Raw genomic sequence first — 21,882 nt, 5'->3', positions numbered from 1 at the left:
TGGATTAAAATATGGGCAACTTTTATTAACTGTTACCTATTTAACTTTGAAATTAACTCTAATCCTATGGGTGTCATGAACTTGGTGTGTCAAAGCTGAGGTAGTGTCCCTGCCCGGCCTACCCCTTGGCTGATTAGGGTGTAAAACATCAGGGTCCCCTGCTGACCTAACCCGGGCAACCTTTAAGGGAAATGTGCTGGAGAAGCCTCCCTCAAAGTTGTTGAGGCCAGGCTCTCCCCATTCCTAGGCCATTTAGTTTCACCTCACCTCGTCTAAATGAACACCAGGTGAGGGTTTAAGTTTATGGCCTTTACCCCAGAGGGGTGTGCCTTGGGTGTTATGCCAATTGTGAATTCCCTTAGTTGTTTTCTGTTAAATCCTATTTATGACTGCACCATTCCAATTTGCCCTGTTGTATAGAGTAGGCAAAAAACTTCCTAGAACATAGGAGGGAAAAAATTCCTACCCGGCCCCTTACGGCAACCAATAAATTATACTGTTTAATGGGCAGGTGTAGTGGGACAAAGATTAGTTGAAGAATGAAGCCAAGGGGCTGGCTGATCCTTTGGATCAGCTCCGTCCCCTTTCCAAGTAGTTCCAGCCGGAAATACTTTTTGTCTTTTGAGGAGGCAAATCACTCTCCTTCCCAAGCTGTGCAGGGGGAGAAAAGTCCCTTCTGGGAGCAGTAATATGCCTCCTAGTATGGCCAATCTTCAAGAAGAGATAATGCAGTATATGCCCCAGTGGTAATATACTAACTGTTATTGGAACAGAATTAAAATACAGAATTTACTCTCAACTAAACTCAGTTATTTTTGGAATAAAGCTTAATTAACACAATGGGATTTACACTCAAGAGGTCCTAAACCAATTTCAGGAAAGATTTTGAGGACTATTTCACCTAAAGTGTATGCAAACATACACAAACATGTATCACTATTATTCCTTAGTTTTTAAACATATAACCACCACAACATCATCAATTTCCTATTTTAAACCATTTTGTATAATATACCATAGACTCTTAGTTAACAGGCACCAATGGGAATAGGATGATGCTAGATAAATGTAGTTTCTGGTTGCTTCAGAATTACTATTAAAATAGGCTTAATTAGTAATATACTCCATACTATACCATACCATAAACTCTGTATTGATTGATATTAATATTGAAATACAGTAATTTAAAAGCAAAGACAAATAAAGACTGAATGTGACAGTTTATTGTTTTACTATATTATAAAACAACTTTTTATTTAAAGTATTATTTCTTTGATTTATTTGCCATTTGTTTGAGAGTTCTGGTTGCTTGAGATCTAGTTAACTGGAAGTCTGCAGCATATTTAAATGTAGACAATTGCAATAAAATAACATTTTATTAAAGTTCTACACACATTTATATATATATCAATCAATCAATCAATTTATTAATGCTCCGACCAATGGTCATATGCATTTACAGAAACAACATCAAACAAACGTCTATACAAAACACTGTAAAATTCAACACTTAAAAGTAGGATGCAAGCAGGATAAAACAGAACATGCAAACTATACATTTATAGCATACTAATCAAAATAGTCAACTCATCCATCTCTCATTCATTTTAGCAATATTCTTCTTTAGTAGGTAAAATAATACTTTATAATCACTGAGAATGTCAATCTTGCTGCCATAGTCAAAGATGTAAGAATTTTCCATAATTCCTTTCTACTTGATCAAATTATGTTCAAGGTTTCTTTCCTCTGTGCCCTCTCCACACTCCTCTTTTCTGATTTCAAAATATTTGTCCTGAAAGGCAACTGCGGTTTAAAATGAAATAATATTTGATCTTTTCAGTATTCTAACAAACAATTCACTTACCTTATTTTCCACCTAACTATAATTCTGATCAGATACAGTGTTTATTTCATACTATTTATTCCATTGTTGCAGGAGGAATAGGAATGCACTTTTTTCTTTTTATTCTGACATGGAAAAGTTTCTTTCCCACTGGACAAGACTGTAAGTGGTATGCATTTTCTATTTTATTTTATTTTTGCCAATGCTTATGCCATTTTCGGACTGTTTTTTTGGGGGGGATGTTAAAAATAACAAACAGAAATACAAAAAAAAGCTATGTGTAAACTAAACATAGTTTCTCCAAGAAGACTAGAAAATAGGCAAGATTTCTTTAAACTCGTACTTTGTTTTTAAAATCACTTTTATATACTTTTATTTATTTTTAAATATTTTTAATCTGCATTATTTTAATCTACTGTAAGATGCCTTATTGGGGAAAGGCAGGATAAAAACAAAATAAAATAAATAGTGAGTTGTGGCATTACCGTAGGGTAGAAATACAATACCTTAACAATAATAATTTTTATTACAGCTAGGCCTTTTTAAAAAAGGATGCAGAAATAGATTTGAACTTCATACACTCCAGTTTGCCTCTGTGTGGTGTTTCAAACCAAAGTCAGTTGCAAAGAGTAAATAAATTACTGTGCATTTCCCTAACTCTAATGATGATGTTGATGTTGATGATGATGATGATGAAGAAGAAGAAGAAGAAGAAGAAGAAGAAGAAGAAGAAGAAGAAGAAGAAGTAGAAATAGGTGGATGGGTGTGATTTGAGCGATGTGGCTCAGATGAGGAATAACCCCCTAACACAATAGAGTCATCATCAACATTGCTTTACATGGCAGCCTAATGCAATGTGTCAGGCCGTAATCAGCTCCGTTTCACAGTGCTTTGCTCCATAAAAGCAGATTTGTTTAACTACAGCCTCCATTTCAGCATGACTGAGGATGAAGAATAACCGGTGAAGCTAGGCAGATCTCCCGGGTTAGAGCATGGGCACAGAGTGAATCCATCATTTGCTGAAGAGGGAGAGAAAAGCTGACAGGCTCATTCATGCCTCAGAGTCATTTTTAGGCCTATTGAAAATTAGAATCTGTGCACTTTGGATGAACTTCCCCACTTCTTAATTTAGCACATGCAGCCATGTGGCCAGGACCGTCTGCCTCCCAATAGGACAGGGTTACTCCTATAGGACAGAAGTTCCTCCGAGCCCTTTTCCTTCCGTAGATGCAGCCTGCTGATTTGAACTTTACATGGACGTTCAAGCTCCATTTAGAAGAAGATTTCAGAGTTAATTAAATGCTGGATTTGTTTCTTTAGAAATTGCAGATGCCTCAAGGCTAAGTCATAGCATTCCAAACCCAATTAAATTCGGGGCCAAAGGTTCTGTCCTTCTCTTAATATTGTTTTAATGGTGTCCACTTGTTCTTTTATAATTTCTTTCTTTTTTGATTTCACATTTACATGTATCACGTCAATTCCTGGTCAGTATAAAAATCCTTCACATTTTTAAATATAATGATGTACAATAATTTTTTTTCTTTTAACAAACAAACAAACTTGCCTGTACATCATTCATGCTTTTTTTAAAAAGCTTATATATCAAACTGGAGGAGCAGAATATTGCTATGAATTGTAGCATCATTCCCATAAAAGCTTAAGTCAAAAGAATGCAAGTGCTCTTCACACTGTCAAAATTGATACTTCAGTCTGTATTATTAAAAGTGACGGCACAAAAGCACGGGAAGTACCAAAGCACTACGTGTATGAATGCATAAGTGAGAAGTGACAAATGGTATTAAAAGCCAGGATTTGGCATATGCTCTTGACATTGTTGGAATTCACATACAACACAGGAAGCTATGTGCATATAAAGTACCCAAGGAACCATAACGCTTTCCTTTTTTAACAATACATTTGGGGAGAGATTAATGGTACCTTTGAAACTTGTGTGCTTTCAGAACATTTTCATGGAAAACACAGTGTAAATGTAGTGGCTCACGTTCTTTTTTTATTGACACCTCTGGGCTGCAATATTTTCAAACTATCTGTACTCCTGCAAATAATGTAATTTGATGGGTCACAGGTTTATGGGGAATTGGTGTGGGGAAAAGAGGCAAAAGGGAATGGTGACATACGGTCAAAACGGAAGAAGTGGAAGTACATGCATTTCCAGGGCTTGTAAAATCTCTTCAGATGTTTTTCTCTCTTCTAATCTTCTTGTTCTGTTGTGAACTGCATTCTATTTTGTACTTCATTTTCATCTATTTCTAGCATACATCAGAGCCAAAGATTAATATACAGTAAGCCCTTGGTATCCACTGGGGGTTCATTCCAGGAGCCCAGTAGATATCAAAATTTGTGGATGCTCAAGTCTCATTATAATACAATAGTGTTGTAAAATTGTGTTGCTAATATAAAATGGCTTTTTGGAGATAGATATTCAGGTCATGGAAGATTGAATCTGTGTTACAGAGGGTTGAGGACTATAGTGAAAAGCCAAACAAACATATTACCAGAGTCAGAATGACAAAAACAGTGGATATTTTGGTTGTCTTATTCAACCTCAGTTTGAAAAGTGGAGCAAGGTTGATCCAATGTACTGTAATCCAGGCAGACAGCGGGATGACTGAAAGGTAAAAAGTTCAGTCTTTGAGAAAAAGCAGATACAAGCTTCTTTTGGTTTAAACAGTATTGAAGGGGAAAAAACCTGGGGCATATCTTTGCAAGCAACCTCTAGTCCATAAATCTTATCAATTATATTTATTTCCAAAAACATTTCACCACAAGTAGAATTTGGCTTCTAATTTTCAATGACATTTCATTTTGAGAGGGACACATTCACAGTATTTATAGATGAAGTGGGTTTTAAATTTACTCAATAAAGAAATTAAAAAATGAAAATGAACAATAGAGTAATATTTCATGTGCCATCTGAAATAGATCAGAATAAATATCACATTAAAATGGTTATTATACCTCATCATGTTAAATAACATATCTAAAGGAGATCAAATATATTAAGCAACCTTATTTGCTATGACACACCTAAATTTATTTTATAGTTATTTTAATGCATCTTCAGAAAATACTGCTTTTAATATTAAGCAATAGGCTTGACCGATCCATGAAAAATTTGATTCTAAACTCGTTTCAAAACTAGAGGGGGCAGTTTTTCGTTTTTGTTGCTAATAACGAATTTGGCCCCCAGAATTTTTCGAAATTAACGAAAATTCGTTATTTTCTAAATTAATTCGTTAATGGCGGATGCGCATGCGCGGTGGCCCAAAAACAGCCCGAAGGGGGGGGCTTAGGGGGCTCTCCCGCCCTCATTTTTTGAGTGATCTTCTTCAAACTTGGTACAGTGGTAGAACACATTTAACACTGATAGCTCACCAAAATGTGGAACGTTTCCCTTATCCTCTGATTTTTGGCAAATTTTCATAGCTTTTATAATAAACCATTTTTTAATAATTGCAGAAATCTGTTCCTGGTTTGTAAGTCTTATTTCCTGTTAAATTGGGTTGTCTTTACTGTGAAAGTCATTGTTCTACTTCAGAAACTTTGTTTTTGTGGCTGAAACTTTGTTAAATTGGTGTGTGTGTGATATATATTGTGTATATATATATATATATAGTCCCTGCTTATATGTGTGTGTGTGTGTGTGTGTGTGTGTGTGTGTGTAGGTAAAGGTAAAGTTATCCCTTGACGTTAAGTTCAGTCATGTCTGACTCTGGGGGTTGGTGCTCATCTCCATTTCTAAGCCCAAGAGCCAGTGTTGTCCATAGACACCTCCAAGGTCATGTGGCCGGCATGACTACATGGAGTGCCATTACCTTCCCAGAAACACCCAGAAAATGGGAATTCCAGACAGGAAACAATCAGGGCCAGCTAATACCTCCCAACAAAGGATTCCCCCAGGTAGGAAGCAGCCAGGCTTTGAAGCTGCAAGGCTATTCAATGCTAATCAAGGTGACCAATTGCAACATTCACACTTGCCTCCCACAGACAAGAGTTCTTTCTCCCACCCTGGACCTTCCACAGATATATAAACCCCACTTGCCTAGCTTCGCACAGACGTCAAAACCTCTATGTCTGCCACAGATGTGGGTGAAACGTCAGGAGAGAATGCTTCTGGCACATGGCCATAGAGCCCGGAATACATACCACAACAGTGTGATCCCGGCCATGAAAGCTTTCGACAACACAACCACAGTATCCATTCAAGTTCATGTAGCGTGGTATGGACTGGAGACCTGTATTGGGGGGAGGGAGGGTGCGAATCTGGGCCCCTGGGAGCAGCCGAGGACGGGCCTGGCCCACACCCCCTCGCATCCCGGGCCTCTTCCTCCTCACCGCCGGGCCCCTCTCGGTCTCTCCAGGCCTGAGCTGAGGCGAGGCGGCGGCGGCGGCCATTTCCCCCCTCCGTCTTCCTCCTCCTCCTCGGCCTCCTTCCCCCTCGCCCCCTCCCATTGGCTGAGCCTCCCATTGGCTGAGGGGCAAAAGGAAAGGAGTTTGGGTGATTTGCAAAAGCTTTTTTTTCTTAACGAAAAAAACGAAGAAATAAGAAAAAACGGCCTCTCGCGATTCGAAACCGCGATATCCAGACGTGTGGACAACCAAGGTTCTATATTGCTTCAAAACAAACGAAAATAATGAATTAATAACGGGTAACGGGAAAATCGAATTATTTGAGCAAGCCTATTAAGCAAACATGAATAGAGGGGAAATCATGGCATTTTACTGCCATTAAAATGTTTATTTCAACACAAGGAAATGAACTCATGGTTTGATGATGCAAATTCATGAAGGCAGGTGTCCAAAACATGGTATATGATGTATTTTGAGTTTCTTGCTCCCCGCAGAAGCTCTTCTAGGAGCACAATTACACCTTATAATGAATGTAGTTTGACTCCACTTTAACTGCCATGCCTGAATGTTAAAGAATCCTGGGATTTGTAGTTTGGTGAGGCACCAGCACTCTGGCAGAAAACTAAAGATCTTGTAAACCTACTTCTCCCATGACCCCATAGCACTCTGCCATGACAGTTAAAATGGTGTCAAATTGTATAAAATCTACAGTCCAGAATAGATGCAATCTCTGTCCCCTGAATATGGCAAGATAATGTACATATAAAGAATGGTCTTAAAACTTTCCATTTATTACCAGAAAGGCTGTGGAACACTGCTGGGAAATCACTGGCCTCTGAGAATTTTTTGTTTGTTTGCTTTCAACATGAGACTGAGGCAAGGAACATCTTACTAGGAGAGGTAGCTGTCAAATTAACAATTTGTATGCCACATGGGACCTCTTTTTGGCTGAAGGACAGGGTGCAAATATTTTAAATAAAATCTAAGTTTTAATCATTTGCAGGACTTCCTAGTTGATGAAAAAAGATGTGAACAGTACATGTAATGCTTCTAACACCAAGTTTGTGAGATTGCAAATTATGCAATTTTACATTCTGCCCTAGAATTATTTTTATAAGTGTGGCAGCTATTTCCAAGGCAGTCAGGAGATATCTCACCATCTATCAGGAAAGGGGAAGGATACAAAGTTTCTAGTTTGAATGAGAAAAGCAGCACTTGCTTGTGCAGTGGACTCTTCGACCTGGACATCACCCATGTACCCTGGTTTCAGATTTGTGCAAAGGCAGTGTCTTCAATTATACAGAAGGGAATTCAGATGCACTTAATTCCAGAAAGTTTGTATAACCTTGCAGATTTAGCTATAAACTAATTACATCTGAACATTAATTACTCCAGTTTTGATAATATTTTTCTGCATCTAACAGACAAACCCTTCGGGGTGAGAAGAGTGGGATATAAATGTAGTAAATAAATAAATAAATAAAGTGGCAGGAAGATATAAAAGCTGTTACCTTCATTGATGTGTGTTGCCCTTTTTGCCTTTCTTTCTCAGTCTTCTCCTCTTCAACTATACAAAAATTCTTGGTATTTTGAGATTTAATGCCTTCTCCACATCATTCAGTACTACAAAAGAATGCAACTGACAATAAAATATTATACCAATGAATTGCTAATTTTTCAATTTAACTGAGCATTGTTTAGGCTAAATCCTATGTAACTGCAGCCGTTGGTGCGTGTCTGCCTGTTAGCAGAGCAGAGATCCTCTTTGCAGGGCTTATTTCTAATTTTCATTCTTTCTTTGCTAAGTTGTCTCAATAGTCCCAGTGGAAGCTGCCAACTGTCTTTCAATGATAGAGTAGACTTTTCACTGCCCTAGGAAGCACATTTGAAGGCCAAAAAACCTGTTCAACTTTCAACTATAGCTGTTTATAAATTGGGAAACAATGCCAACAAACCTTCTACTTTATTCAAGAGGAAGGCAGACTGTTGGTCAGTGGCGCTGCCTGGCGTGTTTATCCACAAGGCAAACATTTAGCACTTTCATCAGTTTCCTTTTATCTGCTTCTTCCTGTCGGCACCACTCAGCTCAGCTTTCGATCTGATGAGAGGGCATGAGTGTCATGGCAGAGAATGTGAGCTAATGAAAGTGCAAAGCTTTAGTTCAGCAGAGTAGAAAATTCTCATCTAGTCAACAGACACTGCAATCTGATATGATTGAGTTTTAGTAGACATGGTGATTATGTGTTTAAAGGCCCAGAATTGTTACATTTCTCCTTAATCCTCAAAAGCATTGAGCATCTGCATTTTTGCCAACCTTGTTTTTTCTCCCATAAGTATATATTTTACCCAATGTGCAATGTATGTGTTTTTGCTTACCCCCTTTTTTATATAGAAACAGTTGAAAATCAATTCCTATATTCTTGTGATGATAAGACAGTCTTTTATTTGAGATGGAGTTGTTTTAATTATTACAGGTCCAGGTTCTTATCACAGATTTTTTTACTTCCTCAAAATGGAAGTAAAATCTGAAATTAAGCAATACTAGCCATTCCACTACTCATTCTGATCTGATAAGACGAAAAAGCATTTTTGATCTGAATCTACTCTTTGTGCTCCATTTGTGAGATTAAAGAGAGAGACATGGAATAACAGCCAATTTTCTACTCCATATATTATCAACAAAGCCTACCTAATAATTTAAACAAACAAACCAGATCTTTAATTTAGAGTGCTCCTCATCAATACTGAAACTGCTGTGGGAGATGGATTTCCCAGTTCTTTCTGCAGAGGGAACAACTTCATATCCAAGAAATTGATGTGTGAGTAGATTTCTCTCTTCAACAGATTTGATAATTGAGATAGTAAGTCATGCAAGTTGTGTGAATGTGTGACTGCTGTACTGGGACATTTTTTCTTCACTGATTGGTCAGTTAGGTATCCTGTCAATGTTGGGTTAGATACTAGGCTTGATCGATCCACGAAAAATTTGATTCTAAACTCGTTTCAAAACTAGAGGGGGGCAGCGTTTCGTTTCTGAAGGTATTTCCGAATTTTGCCCCCCAAAAAATTCAAAATTAACAAAAATTCGTTATTTTCTAAATTAATTCGTTAATGGCGGACGCGCATGCGCAATTCCCAAAAACAGCACAGAGGGAGGGGACTTTACAGGACTCTCCCACCCTCATTTTTTGAGTGATCTTCTTCAAACCTGGTACAGTGGTAGAACACATTTAACACTGATAGCTCACCAAAATGTGGAACGTTTCCCTTATCCTCTGATTTTTGGCGAATTTTCATAGCTTTTATAATAAACCATTTTTTAATAATTGCAGAAATCTGTTCCTGGTTTGAAAGTCTTATTTCCTGTTAAATTGGGTTGTCTTTACTGTGAAAGTCATTGTTCTACTTCAGAAACTTTGTTTTTGTGGCTGAAACTTTGCTAAAATGGTGTGTGTGTGATCTATACTGTGTATATATATATATAGTCCCTGCATATGTGTGTGTGTGTGTGTGTGTGTGTGTGTGTGTGTGTGTGGTAAAGGTAAAGGTATCCCTTGACGTTAAGTTCAGTCATGTCTGACTCTGGGGGTTGGTGCTCATCTCCATTTCTAAGCCCAAGAGCCAGTGTTGTCCATAGACACCTCCAAGGTCATGTGGCCGGCATGACTACATGGAGTGCCATTACCTTCCCGCCAGAGCGGTACCTATTGATCTACTCACATTGGCATGTTTTCAAGCTGCTAGGTTGGCAGAAGCTGGAGCTAACAGCGGGCACTCACTCTGCTCCCGGGATTTGAACCTGGGACCTTTCGGTCTGCAAGTTCAGCAGCTCAGTGCTTTAACACACTTCGCCATCGGGGCTCATGTATATATAATATACATACACATACACACAATGTGGAGAATATGTGGAAAGGTAGATAGATAAGTTGGGAGCCACAGCGAAGGCACCTTCCTGGGAGCAAGGTCTAATAATAATAATAATAATAATAATAATAATAATAATAATAATAATAAAAAATCCCTTACAATATCCAAGATGGCTCACTGCTACAGAATCTTGGGAGGTTTAGTTTGGTATGGTACCATTATTGGCAGAGAAAGCCAAGCTGTAGGAGTTGAAATCCAATCATTTATCCTCCCTATAGAATCAATTTTATATGCATTTTTAGCTACAGAAAAGCTAAAATCAGGACAGTAAAAGAACAACACCCAGAAAATGGGAATTCCAGACAGGAAACAATCAGGGCCAGCTAATACCTCCCAACAAAGGATTCCCCCAGGTAGGAAGCAGCCAGGCTTTGAAGCTGCAAGGCTATTCAATGCTAATCAAGGTGACCAATTGCAACATTCACACTTGCCTCCCACAGACAAGAGTTCTTTCTCCCACCCTGGACCTTCCACAGATATATAAACCCCACTTGCCTAGCTTCGCACAGACGTCAAAACCTCTGAGTATGTCTGCCACAGATGTGGGTGAAACGTCAGGAGAGAATGCTTCTGGCACATGGCCATAGAGCCCGGAATACATACCACAACAGTGTGATCCCGGCCATGAAAGCTTTCGACAACACAACCACAGTATCCATTCAAGTTCATGTAGCGTGGTATGGAGACCTGTATTGGGGGGAGGGAGGGTGCGAATCTGGGCCCCTGGGAGTCGTAGTCCTCCCTCCCTCCCTCCCTGGGAGCAGCCGAGGATGGGCCTGGCCCACACCCCCTCGCATCCCGGGCCTCTTCCTCCTCACCGCCGGGCCCCTCTCTGTCTCTCTCAGTCTCTCCATTCCCGGCTCCATCCGCCGCCTTCTCGCCTCACAGAGAGACACCAGGCCTGAGCTGAGGCGAGGCGGCGGCGGCGGCCATTTCCCCCCTCCGTCTTCCTCCTCCTCCTCGGCCTCCTTCCCCCTCGCCCCCTCCCATTGGCTGAGCCCGTGACGCCCCTTTTGCTGAGGGGCAAAAGGAAAGGGCCTGAATGGTGGGAGTTTGGGTGATTTGCAAAAGCTTTTTTTTCCTAACGAAAAAAACGACGACATAACAAAAAACGGCCTCTCGCGATTCGAAACCGCGATATCCAGACGTGTGGACAATCAAGGCCGTATATTGCTTCAAAACTAACGAAAATAACGAATTAATAACGGGTAACGGGGAAATCGAATTATTTGAGCAAGCCTATTAGATACTATCAAAACAATAGGCTAGTCCTTCAGATATTGACCCTTTGTGGATGTGGATTACAGTAACTAGGAGGATTGCCCAGTGCCCTCTGCTCCATTAGTTTAAAGGCGTAAGCATTACTAGGTGGCATCAGCACCCACATGTGGCCTCAAGTTTATAGAAGAGATAAAGTGAAATGACAGCCGAGGAACAGAGAGCAATGTAACAACCACAGGCCCTTCCTAGTCTGGTAGTAACAATTTTCAGCCACCAGTCCACAATACGGCACATGCCCCAGCTATGCTATTGCTCTGCCCCTTTTATTGACAGAACCAGTTTCAGCCAGATGAAATGTGGCAATGTTAGGAAATAGTTAAGATAACAAGGCTGGCTCTGCTATATGTCAGATAATGCGATCTGCCTTGGGTTGCACCATGTGAGTGGAAGAGACAGAAGAAATCAGAAAGCGATGCCTGATTGATGGTTCAGGAGAATTTGGAACTGGATGAGCTGGAATTTTTGGAATTGAATGAGCTGGAGTTTTGAAAGCTGTGATAAATGAAGTAAGAGATAGCTCATACTGCATCATGTTATTGTGTGCCTACAAGTTGTTTCCAGCTTATGACAACTGTAAGACACACCTGTTACGGGATTTTCATGGCAAAGATTTTTTCAGAGGGGGTTGTCTTAGCCTTCATCTGAGGCTGAGAGTGTGTGATTTGCCCAAGGTCATTAAATGGGTTTTCATGGCTAAGGGGGGATTTGAATTCTGATCTCCAGAACTGTAGTTGAACAAAACCATGCTAGCTCATAATAAATGATTCAGATTTACCATACTGCCCAAAATTTGGGTTGCCATTTATGTTTCACTTCTGAAAACAACATCTCTTGGGGCAGGATGGTTTGGCCATTTGAGACAACCTTATCACAGCTCAAGAGACAATTTCATACTTTTTACTTTACTTAGGTGATCCCTCGTAGTTCGAGGACAATTGTCTTCCATTTCTGTTGTCTTGGGGGTGTGTCCGTAGGTGGCTGAAGAGACCTATTCTTGATCTGTATGTTCTACCACAGTGAGGACATCGGTTTCCAGATGGAAAGCAGTCCTGGTCAGGGTTGGCTTGACGGGCCTTCCTCTTGGCACGTTTCTCCCTTAAGCCCTCTATTCGTGCCTCTTCGAACTCCGCAGCACTGCTGGTCACTGCTGACCTCTAATTAGAGCGCCCAAGGGTCAGGGCTTCCCAGTTCTCAGTGTCTATGCCACAGTTTTTAAGGTTGGCTTTAAGCCCATCTTTAAATCTCTTTTCCTGCCCACCAACAGTATGTTTCCTGTTCTTGAGTTCGGAGTAGAGTAACTGCTTTGGGAGATGATGATCAGGCATTCGGACAACATGGCCTGTCCAGCGGAGTTGATGGCGTAGGAGCATCGCTTCAATGCTGGTGGTCTTTATTGCTGTATATGCATGTATTTAACTAAGTTTCTGTGGGATCACTAGTTGTGTATGTGTGTGTTAAGGGAAAAACACCTGGTCAATTACAACTCATAGTTGGGTAATTAGAACAATCAAGGATAACAAGCTTGAACTACTCCCTGAATGGGGTATAACTTGGGGAATCACAGGGTTGTTGTATGTCTTTCAGGCTGTGTGGCCATGTTCCAGAAGTATTCTCTCCTGACGTTTCACCCACATCTATGGCAGGCATCCTCAGAGGTTGTGAGGTCACAACCTCTGAGGATGCCTGCCATAGATGTGGGCAAAACGTCAGGAGAGAATACTTCTGGAACATGGCCACACAGCCCGAAAGACATACAACAACCCTGTGATGCCGGCCATGAAATCCTTCGACAACAACTTGGGGAATGTTTGTAATGTTTTTTGGGACTTACTGAATCACTTGCTGCAGAACTTACTCGGAGTAAGTTTCCTGGCTGAGAGCCTACTATGCTTGTCTCTTTACACCATTGAAGCACCTTGGTATCTCTATGGATGTCCCGATCATCAAACACACACTGCTTCGATGTTCTCGATTTTAAGTGAGAAGCTGAGCTTCTCATATGCTTCTGCAAAGGTGTTTAGAGTGGCTTGTAGGTATTCTTCTGAGTGTGCACAGACTACGTTGTCATCAGCATATTGGAGTTCTATAATAGATGTTGTGGTGACCTTGGTTTTGGCTCTCAGTCTGCTGAGGTTAAATAGCTTGCCATCTGTCCAATAGATGATTTCCACACCGGTGGGAGGCTTCCCATCAACAAGGTGAAGTATCATAGCGATGAAGATGGAAAATAAGGTAGGGGCAATAACACATCCCTGCTTGACACCTGATTCCACCTTAAATGGGTCACTTTGGGAGTCGTTGCTGTCCAAGACTATTGCCATCATGTCATCATGGAGGAGCTGCAGGATGTTCACAAATTTGTCAGGGCACCCGATTTTTTGGAGGATGGTCCAGAGAGCGCTGCGATTCACTGTGTCGAATGCCTTTGCAAGGTCAATGAATGCCATGTACAGAGGTTGATTTTGTTCCCTGCATTTTTCTTGCAGCTGTTGTGCAGTGAAGATCATGTCCACTGTTCCTCTGGAGGGACGGAAGCCGTTCTAGGATTCTGGGAGGGTGTCTTCTGAAACAGGGAGAAGGCGGTTTGCAAGGATTCTTGCGAGAATTTTCCCAACGGAGGTTAGAAGGAAGAGACAGCGATAGTTCCCGCAGTCTGTTCTATCCCCTTTCTTGAAAAGGGTGATGATGTAGGCATCCTTGAAGTCTGCTGGGATTTTCTTGGTCACCCACACCTTTTCAATGAGCTGGTGGAGTAGTTGCATCAGCTCAGGTCCACCCTCTTTGAAGATTTCAGCAGGGATCCCATCAGGTCTGCTGGCTTTGTTTGTTTTTTGTTTTTGTTTTTTTGGCTGATGGCATTACTGAATTCTTCCAAACTAGGCAGTGCTGCAAGCTCATCCTGGTTTGTTGTTGCGGGATTTGTGAGAGGGTCTCTTCGGCCACATTGGAGCTGCAATTCAGCAGGTTCTGGTAGTGCAATTGATGTTTTGTCCTTCAGAAGTTTGGTTCCATCTGAAGAGCGTAGAGGCTGTATGCCATAGTTTCTTGTTCCGTAGATTATCTTTGTGGCTTTGAAAAATCCCTGAGCATCATGGGTGTCTGCAAAGTGTTGGATTTCTTCAGCCTTCTTTGTCCACCAGATGTTCTTGAGTACTCTGGTCCTTCTTTGCACCTCATCTTTTGCACTAGCATAGATCTTTTTCTTAGCAGCGCAGTGGGTGTCTCTCTGCCATGTTTGGAAGACTTTCCTTTTGTTATCAATTAGCGGTTGGATCTCTTTGTCATTATAATCAAACCAGTCTTGATGTTTCTTAGTTTGATATCCAATGGTTTCTTCGTAGGCTGTGATGATGGAGGTCTTCAATTTGTTCCAATGTTCCTCAACATTTTTGGGGTGTTCTGTGCGTAGATGATCCTTGAGTGTTGTTTGGAGAAGGGCTCGTTTGGAGGGCTCCTGAAGGGCTTGGCTGTTTATTTTACGCCTTGTTTTTTTTCCCTTGAAGTCTGCGTTTGGGGACTATCTTGATAGCCATCGTGGATCGGATTAACCTGTGGTCTGTCCAGCAGTCATCAGCACCTGTCATGGCTCTTGTGAGAAGCACATCGCAGCAGTCTCTGGCACATGTCATAACATAGTCCAAGAGGTGCCAATGCTTTGACCGGGGGTGCTTCCATGATGTCTTGAGCTTGTTTTTCTGGCGGAAGATTGTGTTGGTGATGACAAGGGTGTGCTCTCCACATTTGGTGACAAGCAAGATACCATTCGAGTTGCTGTTTCTGACCCTGTCTTTTCCTATGATCCCTGGCCACAGGTCGGAGTCCCGCCCGACTCTTGCATTAAAGTCCCCCAGGAGGATGATTTTGTCCTCCTTAGGTATCTCCGATAGGATGGTGTCCAGCTGACAATAAAAATTTTCCTTGATGTCTTCGTCAGCATCTAGTGTTGGTGCATAGGCACATATGATGGTTGCCTATTGGTTTTTGGCAAGGTTAATTTGGAGGGTTGAGAGTCATTCGTTGATGCCAGTGGGTGCTTCAGTCAGGTGCTTCACCAGGTCATTTCTAATAGCAAAGCCAATTCCGTGTATTCTTCGCTCTTCTTTAGGCAGTCCCTTCCAGAAGAAGGTGTAGCCTCCTTTTTCTTCCTTCAGCTGTCCCTCTCTTGCTCTCTGGGTCTCCTGAAGGGCTGTTATGTCGATGTTAAAGCGTCCCAGCTCCCTTGCAATGATAGCAGTCCTGCATTCGGGGCGTACGCTGTCAGTGTTATCCAACAGTGTCCACACGTTCCATGTTCCAAAGTTCATTATAATTTGAATTTGGTGACCCCTCTGGACACGGCAGTCCAGTCAGGGTAAGAGAGGCAGACTATGTTCAGGGCACCTTTTCTAGCCCCTTCCCCGTGTGGGGTAAGCAGAGTGGGTCCTAAAAAGGGCTGCTCAGTCATAGATACAGCTGCCGGACTACTCAACTGCCTTGGACCTTGAGGTAGAACGACTGAGTCCATATCCATCGCCCATATGCCAGTCTGTGACTGGGGCTTCCAGATTTCACAGTCCTGCCCCCGTCGCCACTCACTGATTGCCATGGGACTTTTGTTGGTTTGTTTTTATTTTTCTTGGAAGATGCCTGTGAGTTATTTTTTTTTAATGTGTGGAGGTCGGTGCATGGCCGGTCAACACACAGTCTTCACAGAGTGAGGTCCCAGCAGTGGTGTGGTTAACACAACGAGAGTGGCTTCTCAGTCTGTTGCAGCCTTCCACCTTCACAGCCGTTGTAACAAGTACCATGTTATCCTCCACCTGTTCCGCCGTTGAGATCTTAGGGTCTTTGGATTGTGCATGGTCTGGATCCTCCCCTGTGGCCCCTCCTGGGAGTGCATGACTCCAGTGGTTGTGCCCTCAGGTTCATTGGAACACACAAACCCCCTCACCACGACAAGGTGACAATCCATCGAGGGGGATTTCATCCTACACCGTTATAACACTATGATGAGCTTGATGAGCTTTCTGGCATAGAATAATAAGTATTCCTCCTGAAACTATATATCCTTCAATTCTGCAGAAGTCAGACTTGCAGTTCACTTGGAATCATAGTGCTTTAATTGTTTTATGTGAAATCACTGCTTTATGAAGAATGTAAGAGAAAGGCAAAACAAGAATAGTTGGCTCGTTAGATGAATTCAGCCAGTGCCCAGTGATTCAAATAGTATTCTTCAGCTTCACCCATGCCTACATGTCTTCTTCTGTTTTCCGAGACCAAATATAAGGGCATGTAGACAGCAGGATGAGAAGAGCATGAAGAATGTTTAATAAGTACAATTCTTAATTCATTTTCTTTCCTTTGCACTGAAATGTGAGGGGAACATTAATGATTAATTTAAAATGTTATGCCAATACCAAATGCAATCTCTTAAGGTCAGTTTATGCTCCAACTTGTTTTGGATGATGCGATCCCTAGAATAATGCAGGCTACAACACTGCAGTGTCAACAATGTGGTTTCCATTAAAATGACACAAATGTTTAGTGACAGATGGTGTCAGTGGGGGGATAGCATTTCCTTTCACTGACAGATTTCACAACTGTATGAAAAATGTGACCAAAAATTTCAGACTTTTTATTTTGTTTTTACTACTTGCTGCATTTTCATTCAGCACCAATAAACCCTTTATTGTGTTCCTTCACCACACCTATGTAGCATCGAGGGTCAAAACAATTTATCATGCTATCAAAGCAATATTCTATATTTTTAATCTGTTGTCCCACCGTTGCTGAATGGTTGACCTGTTCCAGCATATAGTCAGATGATTTAAAAAATCTCATAGCTTTTTATTGTGTGTATTTCTTTTTAAAAGAATTAGGGGCAAATAAAGTTCACTTCATGCCAGTGGCAGTCTACTTCCTCCTCAGCAAGCATGTGGGGGTGTCTTGTCTGGACCTGCACAATGTTCATTTCACCCAAATCTGATAACAGTAGCTCATATGCACAGCTCTTTAAAAAAAAGAGTATCACTTGAACTGAACAGACCAAGGTTTTAGAGGCTTTGTGAAAACATGTGCCATGCAAGCACCAAGTAAGAAACAGTTGATATCAAATTATTTTCCATTTATCATAGTTGACAAATATGTTTCGGCAAATCCTTCAAGTTTCAAGATGTCCACTTTCAGCTGTTGTCAGTTAATATAGATGGCATATATTAAAAAGAAACATAGCGTAACAGTTGATCCAATAACACCTAAAATGTGCAACAGAAGAAGTTGTTCAGGGACATCTATGACTTCTGTTTTCTGTACCATCTACATTAGTTAGCAGAATCATTTTCCCTGTCTTTCCTCAGGGCATAAACATATAGCCTGCTTTCTTATAAAAAGTTAAACTATTCATCCATCTGCCCAATTTATCCTAATAGGCAGAAATTCTAAGTCTTTCGCATCATGTGCCATTGGGAGACTTTTAAACTGGAGTTATCCAGACTGAATGTGCTTATTTCTGAGCATTTGAGTTGTATTTTTGCAACTGGGTCTATTCCCAGACAAGACTGCTACAAAGTAAGGGTTATTATTGGTAAATGGTACAGCAAGTAGTACACAGAAGAGGAGTATTCCAATCCCTGTGTTGATAGAATCCAGCATGCCCTCACTGTTAATGATAGAAATAGGACCCTAAATAATTAATTCTATGCAAGCTATTCCTCTATGGCAGTGATGGTGAACCTATGACACGTGTATCAGCACTGACATGCTTAGCCATTATTGCTGACACGCGGCTGCATGCCAAGAAGGACGTTTCATCCTTGGCTCTTGCACGGCCAGGTGAAGTAACCAAGGAGGAAACATTTGCTGTAGTGTGGCGGCCGCCGCTAGTGGGCAAAAGGGGCTCCCCCAGGCCGGACCATTGCCTCAGTTCGTGGGAGTGGCCAAAGGCCTGGATGATGGAGTGGAAAAGTAAGGGGAGCGTCATCCAGGCCAAGTGAGGGAAGGGAAGAGGAGCTGAGGAAAGGGAGTGAGAGCCACCACTGGCCTCTGTAGCTGGACCGGGCAGAAAGAGAAGCCGCTGCTGTGGCTCTGAGGAGGGTTTTTGTTCAGTCACATCAAGTGGTGCAGGCAGTGCAGGCAGCAGAGGGCGCCAGATAAGCTTGGCCTCGGCTTGAGGGGAGCACCCACTTGCCTGATGCCAGCCAGAGGTGGCTTTGGTGTGCCAGTTGAGTTCCCTCATCCAAGGACGGCTTGCTCCAAATCCCTGGGACAGCAGCGGGGATAGTGCCATGTGCAGGAAGGCATCCCAACTTGGCCCCTTGGGGAACCAGCCGGGGTGGGGGAGGAAAGAGGCCCGCTGCTCTGCCGGTGCAGGTCCTCAGAGACAGGCCCTCATTTGCAGTGGTGGGCCTGGGAAGGCCTGGCTCCAAGGGCCTGCATCCACCAAGCACATAGCTTGGCCATGCCCACTCTTCTCCCTGCCACCATGACAACCCCTCCCTGACCCTTTTTCTCTTTCCACATGGAAAGAGCTTTCACCTCTGATCCATTCCTTTGTGATGGCAGTCCTGGGAGGGCGTGGCTCCAAGGACCTGCACTGGCTGAGCAGCGGGCCTCTTTCCTCCCCCGCCCCTGCTGGATCCCTGAGGGACCCAGTTGGGATGCATCCCTGCACATGGCGCTATCCCCGCCGCCACCCCAGGGATTTGGAGCAAGCCGTCCTTGGATGAGGGAGCTCAACTGGCACACCAAAGCCACCTCTGGCTGGCATCAGGCAAGTGGGTGCTCCGCTCAAGCCCAGGCCAAGCTTACCTGGCGCCCTCCGCGGCCTGCACTGCCTGCACCACTTGATGTGACTGAACAAAAACCCTCCTCAGAGCCACAGCAGCAACTTCTCTTCATGCCCGGTCCAGCTGCAGAGGCCGGTGGCGGCTCTCACTCCCTTTCCTCAACTCCCCTTCCCTTCCCTCACTCGGCCTGGACGACACTCCCCCTCCTTTTCTGCTCCCTCATCCAGGGCTTTGGCCACTCCTCCTGAACTGAGGCAATAGCCCGGCCTGTGGAGCCCCTTTTGCCACACTAGCGGTGGCCATCATATTCCCTGATGTCTCATGAGGGAGCGGCTTCAAGCAATATGGTACATTAAGAGGTAGGTAGGGAGGGATGCTAAATTTATTAAAATAAATATAGTGTACCTACTTCACGGATTTCCACTTATCGCAGGTGGGCCTGGAACATAACCCCCCACAATAAGTGAGGGAACACTGTATTAAATATAGTTACAATTATACATTTTTGTTATTTAAACTATAAATATAGCAATATTATTGGGGGGGGGGGTTCGAAGTGACACTCCACTCAGGTTATGTTTGGTTTTTTGGCGAATTTTGACACACCAAGCTCAAAAGGTTGCCCATCATTGCTCTATGGATTGCCAATCAGTAAATAGGGGTCCTAGACTGAGTAAATGGGCAGTCCTGGTCTTGGATACATACAAATAAACAAACCCTAGATGAAGATGATGGACACCTAATGCCATTTCTTCATATTAATTAAATATTACTGAGCTACCCACTTAAGAAACAGCAACCCACTGTGTTCATCACATGACGTAGGCTTCAAGTGTAGGGTAGACATATCTTGGCATTTAAAAAGCATTGCAAAGGGTTATATTTTCAAATGCTTTCTAAGCTGTTTGGTAAGTGACTTTTTTTTTGCAAATTATCCAGATAGAGATGGGCAAAATGGCCAATTCTATTGAGTGATGGTATTCCTTGTTCTCAGCTTTAAAATTATACGGTTACGCAATTTGTGGGAGGAGCCAAAATGCCCCTTTGAGAAAAAGCTCCATAATTACCTTTTGCTCACAGAGAAGGGAAAATCAGCAGTATGTGGTCTTCCTTTCTGTCTCATGCACTTTCTGGGAGCTTGCCTGCCTGCCTGCCTGCCTGCCTGCCTGCCTGCCTGCCTGCCTGCCTGCCTGCCTGCCTGCCTGCCTGCCTTCTTTCCTTCTTTCCTTCTTTCCTTCTTTCCTTCTTTCCTTCTTTCCTTCTTTCCTTCTTTCCTTCTTTCCTTCTTTCCTTCTTTCCTTCCTTCCTTCCTTCCTTCCTTCCTTCCTTCCTTCCTTCCTTCCTTCCTTCCGTGTGTTGTGTGTGCCATGTGCTACCTCCCCCAAACACCTCATTTCCCCTCTCCTCCAGTTGACCTCAAGGGCTATCTAGTCCAACCACTTCTTTCTGCCTTGTAGCAAAAGCACAATCAAAGTACCCCCCCCCAACAAATGGCCATCCTGCCTCTGAATTATTATTATTATTATTATTATTATTATTATTATTATTATTATTATTATAGCAACAACAACAACAACACAGTCCTAAACACTTGGGAAGTGCTCGACTTGTGATTTTGTGATACGAGATCCAGCATATAGATCTCGTTTGCTGTGTCATACTTTGTCTTTGTGTCAATAGTAGTAGTAGTAGTAATAATAATAATAATAATAATAATAATAATAATAATAATAAGAAGTGTTCCTGGTTTGTAAGAGTTATTTCCTGTTTAATTGTATAGTCCTTACTTTAAAGTAGTTGCGGTGCTCCAGAAACTTCATTTTTATGCCTACAAACTATGTTAAATTGGTGGAGATATTCAATAATTGAGAAACTAGAGCAAAATGTGCTATAGTAGGATGTTCCTCTTGCAAAGACAAAGTTTTTTCAATTTAATAAACTTTCCCCATGTGTTTATGATACAACAATTAAGAAATGACATTTCTTCTACGTGGTGTCTGCCTCAAAGCAGCAGTTTCTAATCTTACCGCATAAATGGATATTGACTTTGGACTGGACTTTTGACTACTCTTTTTTGGATTAAGCGGAAGGATAGCAATGGCTTCCTCCAGTAAAGACTGCAGGTCATGTGGAGGGAAGCTTCCTACTGAAGGCTCCCACTCCATTTGTTTGTTATGCTGCCAGCCGGCAGACATGAAGGAGGTGGGCCCGTCCTTTGTGAGCCCTCCCCATCCTCTAACAACTGAAGCCACACCAAGTTCCCCTCCTCCGGCATGAGGCTTCTTGAATGAATGGATCTAACCTTTTGTTTAAATATTTTATATTTTATATTTTTATATTGTATTTATAATTTTTAACTGTTTTATGTACTGTGTGTTTTTAACTGTGTATAGGCATCGAATTGTTGCCATTATTGTACGCCACCCTGAGTCCTCTCGGGTGAGAAGGGTAGGATATAAATACTGGAAATAAATAAATAAATAAATAAATAAATAAATAAATAAATAAATAAATGCTCACCCTTGCCTCCTCCAGCAGCAGTCTCAGCGGAGCAGAAGCCATGGAAGGAGGCCAAATGCTCCGCCGACCGCATGGACAAGCTCTACTTTTGACACTGTCGGTGTTGGTTCCTCATCCACCTCAGTGCTTGAACACCTCTGTTGTTCAGCATGGGCAAGAGTGCTTACCTCCACC

At 42.2% G+C, this 21,882-nt stretch overlaps 1 long non-coding RNA gene across 1 annotated transcript in view; it reads left to right on the top strand.

Annotated features, from left to right (window-relative positions):
• Positions 1 to 21,882, top strand: part of LOC134297568 (uncharacterized) — a 73,168-nt gene that overhangs the window by 1,233 nt on the left and 50,053 nt on the right. The window contains exon 2 of the long non-coding RNA XR_010004362.1: positions 1,937 to 2,005. This is a non-coding gene — a long non-coding RNA (uncharacterized LOC134297568). The remainder of the gene's footprint in view (positions 1 to 1,936; positions 2,006 to 21,882) is intronic.

Source organism: Anolis carolinensis, chromosome 3, assembly GCF_035594765.1.
Source record: "Anolis carolinensis isolate JA03-04 chromosome 3, rAnoCar3.1.pri, whole genome shotgun sequence".
Taxonomy (NCBI): Eukaryota; Metazoa; Chordata; class Lepidosauria; order Squamata; family Dactyloidae; genus Anolis; species Anolis carolinensis.
Note: the sequence above shows the minus strand (reverse complement) of the source record. Positions and strands in the feature narration are given on the sequence as shown.